Source organism: Aristolochia californica, unplaced genomic scaffold (genome assembly GCF_029961685.1).
Source record: "Aristolochia californica isolate CCGP_79_NKW_82.1479 unplaced genomic scaffold, dmAriCali1.0.hap1 SCAF_123, whole genome shotgun sequence".
Classification (NCBI taxonomy): Eukaryota; Viridiplantae; Streptophyta; class Magnoliopsida; order Piperales; family Aristolochiaceae; genus Aristolochia; species Aristolochia californica.
Window position 1 is genome coordinate 35,001 of NW_027181797.1, and position 5,000 is coordinate 40,000.

Below are 5,000 nucleotides of genomic sequence, written 5' to 3' on the forward strand. Positions count from 1 at the left end.
CGAAGAAGCAATGTCACTCGATCATTATCAAACTGACTGCAATCTTTTTCTGTCCGTGAGGATCCACCAGAGCGCCTTCTACTTCTAATAGGCCATGAACTAGATCAGAATCATTCTCAACGAATCCATAAGAAGTGATCCAATTTTTTTCATCGGGTCCAGGTGCAGACCAAAGATCTTGAGCGACCGATCCGGCAGAACAACTCAAAAGATAAAGAAGTATCGTTAATTTCTTTATGCTCGTTCCAAGTTCGAAGTACCATTTGTACAAATAAGAACCCCCTTCCTTACATGATTTCTTCTTCATATAGATAGATATAGGATCTATGGGGCAATTACTTAGAAGTACATTTTGTGCAACAGCCCTTCCTATCTGATAGAAAAGGATCCCATGATCCTGAACCGATCTTACCTGGGATCGCAAATCCCAAGTTTGTCTATGAAGAGCTGATCTAATTGTATTAGTGTCTAGAATGGATTTCTTCTGTGTAATACTAATCGATAGGGCCTCATTGGTAAGTGCTACAAGATCTCGTGCATTGGAACCCATGGTTATGGACCCGAATCCGTTAGTATGGAACATTTCTTTTCCAAGTGAAATCCCCTAGTATATGAAAGAATGAAAAAGTGTTTTCGTTGTTGTGGAATAAGAAGCCTTCGTATCTTAATGCATGTATTTAATTTATTCGGAGCTATTAAAGCGGGATCCACTTTTTGGGGAATATGAGTCGAAGCAAAAACAAGAATATTTCTAGTGGGACATCTTTCACAATCTCTGGAGAGATAGTTCACTAATAGACCGAGGGATAAGTAATTCGACTCATTCACATACAGATCATGAATGTTTGGAATCCACATTATGCAAGGGGACATTGCTTTTGCTAATTCTAATTGAAGGGTGATATCAAATCGGTCCATTTCCTTTTTCGGCGTCATATACATAGTTAGCGCATTCGTCATAGTTAGCAGCTCCGTATCAAGGTCATCATCAATATCGTCACTATCATCAATATCGATATCGTCACTATCATCAATATCGATATCATCAATAAGATAACCTTTAGGCTTGTCATCCAGGAACTTATTCGGAAATACCGTAATGAAAGGAACATAGGAGTTTGTCGCTAGGTATTTGACCAAATATGATCGTCCAGTTCCTATAGAACCTATCACTAAAATACCCCTAGAAGGGGATAGAGCTAAGCGGAGCGAAAGGGTTTTCCATGAGATGGGAAATTAAAACTATTAGCCCCACACGAGGTTTGTGAATAAGTGATTGTCTGATAATGAGCAAGGAATATCCGTCTTTCTGCTAAACAGGATCTATTGAACTCATAATTCATTAGACACTTTTTATGAATGTCAACTAAGTATCGTAAGTAAATTGATCCCGGTTGTTCAATCATTTCATAACCAGAGTCATTCTTTGATAAATGATCACTATGAGTCAGACTCAATAGAATTTGATCAATCCTTTTTTCTGTCGTTAAGGTGGAGAACTGAACCAAGAATTCTCTTTCTCATCATCAATCGAATCACTGTTCGCGACCCAGGATTCTATTTTATCATCAATCCAATCACCGTTCACGTTTTTTCTTTTTCTTATCAATGAATAGATCTCTTTACTTGTACGACTTAGATGTCTCGTATTTCTCGAAAAAGTGATTCGATTGATGGGATTTGGTATGATACTTATGAGATCGATGATATCAATGAGATTAATATTCAAATATTTCTTCTTAGAACGTATTGATTTGACCCCATAAGCGGGACCACCACCCAATAGCATGTTGCCGCCAGAAGCAGAACCCCGTATTTCTCCCAGAGAATCTCCTAATTGTTCCAGAGCAACTAGAAAGAGATTCTTTAACCAGAAAGAATTCTGTTCAGATGTAGGATACCTATCCAGAAGTTTTCGCAACTCAATCGTGTATGATTGGAATCATCAAAGATTTGATCTTTTCTAACTCTGTCTGTAACTCACTAGAGCTCGGGAAACAAAGAGAAGATGTGTACGAACGAGATATCCAGCAACAAGAAGAAGGAAAAGGATTGAGTAGAGGAACTCCCGAGCATTTGGTGATCTCAGATGTCTCCATATCAATAGAACGGGTGACTCATTATTTCGATGAATCATTTCTTCGGACAGAAGAAGATTCTGTAAACACTTACTCGGCATCTCACTTATCAGATTCCATTGTGGAAGAATCGCCAACCATTTTTTCTGAGGAATTGGCCATGATATATCTGATCCATGCATAATATCAGATACAAATTTTTTGACTGCTACTTAGTATCGGCAATGGGTCTGAAAAAGTATCTAAAAGGGTGAAATTTAGATATTTGCACCCTGTCGAAGTAAGGAACCATGGCATATAGGTTTGGAACAGATTCCATTTTGAGAGATTTGAAAAAGCACTATCTCGTTGAAAGGTTCTATACATCTGCCGTTTCTCAACGCATTTCTTTAGACAAAGACTCCGTTTTTTCCTCTTTCCGGGTGGTAAATATTTCTCAGAACATGGAGTGTGAATCAAACCCATGTTTGAATTGAAACTGAGATACTGATGCAAGTTCTTCCCTTCTGAATCAGATAGATTCATATCTGAAAGAGGCTGACAATAAGTTCTTTCAAAATTGACTATTTGTTCCTCTGTTAGAGGTGTTCCAGAAATGTCTGCGATCGAGTAAATAGCTCTACGAACGAATGGATCGGATCGAATTGGAAAATGGAAAGATTTGTACAAGTTATACGTTTCGTCACCACTTTGTGGAAAATCGTTAGGTATGAATATGTCAGATACCTGTGACTCGATTGGTGAAATAGTATCTCTCTCCAAAAAAAACATGTTTTTTTTACTGACGCACGAAGAAAATATTTTGTTGCGAATGAACAAGATATTGAGGAATTGTCCATATGTAAGATCATAATTATTGGTACGGGTCTTTTCCACATCAAAAGGGAATCTTTTGTTACAATAGAACCAGAGGTGATGTGGATTATTCAAGAATCGAAGTCGATTTGCTTTATAAAAAGAAGATATCAATGAACTTCTATGAAATGGTTTCACGGGATTCAGCCAATTGTCTCGATCGTGGGATATCATTGAGAAATAGGAATCCGTGTTATCAAAGGATTTCCTGCGATTCTTTCTAGTATGGAATGAGTCAATCATCCACTTTGGTATCTTATTGAACAAAAAGGGTGATATTGTTCCTCCATTGATCAATAATTTCGATCTTTGGGAAGTATCATGATCATCCAATAAGAAGGGTTTCAATTTATTCAAATGAACGATTTGAACACCTATTGATTCTAACAACTGATTGCAGAGTTGATCATTCGGACCTTTCAATTCATAGATGTGGATCTCGGACCTATGAATGGGGGTATTCCCGATACTCACAAAGAAAAAAGGAAGTGACTTAGACAAAAAGAGAAGTGACTTGGACAAAAGGAGAAGTGACTTGGACAAAAAGAAACGAAGTGACTTAGACAAATCTTGTTTGTCGATAACCTCGGACCAATCAATCGAATATTGATTAATACGTAATCGATCGAACACTACTATGAAAACGGTGTTTCTGTTCAGAAAAGAAATGTTCCAAATGTTCCTGGAAATTCTTGCTCCCATTGGACCATTTGTATCTATATGCATCAGGATCCCGATTCATGGATCTCTCGGTTCGAGAAATAAGAGGATCGAACCATTTCTTCTGACTCTTTTTCAAATTCGATAAATGTTGGTTGATCGTATATTTTATTATAGTTAGATGATTCAGAGGATCATTTCCTATTTGATCCCTTTGAATTCCATATTCGAAGTTGCGATCGGATCGATTCATTAAAAAGAATCGATTCGATACATTTCTTATGTACCCATAGGTGCTATATTGGATTTGAATCAGATTTCGGATCAATCTATATTGATTGACCGCCTCCATTATGTTGTTGCTAGCAAATACCACTATTTTTGGTTTTGGATCATCTTCCAAATCATTCCCGCAGGAGATCCGGACCGATTTTTTTCTGATCCTTCGATAAAAAGATTCATTCTCTTCATAAAAAATAGGAGGTAGAACCACTAAAGATTTCCTTTTCGACTCATCCCTGGAGTTGAATACCTCATTCAAGAATTTTTTTTGATCCAATCCGTAGGAATCAATAGAAAAGGAAAATCCCTTATGATACACCAGATCCGGCTCGGTTATTGATAGAGTGAATAGATCTGCCATTTCTTGAAATCTCTCTTCTGATTCAAAATCGTGGTGTAACGTGTATCCCCCTTTGTTCCGGTCATGGAATAGATGAAATAAATCAAAAAATGGATTTTTGTTCAAGAATGAAATCTTATTGGAACTGTCCATATCCGGTTCATCCCTCGGAACCATATCACATCCCGGATCTGATGAAATAGGATGAATTGAGACGGTATTTTGTAAATACGTAATTATCTTGAATATATCAACCATTTCTTTATTTTCCGATCGCCTGGAAGGGACAAAAGAAACATCTTGTTGTTTCTTCAACAATTTCTGATCTCTAGTGGACCTCTCCGTAGGATTCGAACCCAGATGAAGTTCTGACCATCTGTCAGAGAAAAAAGAACGAATTGATCTTGTAGGATTCCCAAGAAATTCTTCGATTTCTTCCGGAAGCAGATGATTATTCATCTGCTTCTCACGTTCCGTGAATAGCCGGGACATTGAGGAATATTCAGAAAGGCATTTCGGGAATCGATCTGATTCTATCTCTGTTCGTTCCGTTTGAAGAAAGGAAGGATCCCAAAGAATCGATCTTTCTTTTAGTTGCGGAATCTCTGTTTGATTGATCAATGTGTGATATTCCGAATCCTCATTCCTAATGGAATCGAAATGATCTCTGGATTGATCAGAAGATCCTTTCCATTGGCTAGAATCCGTTACTTGAACGAAAATAGATCTTGTGGAATCATATTGAATATTTGACGATACATTCCGTACCTTGCTAAAAAACCGAT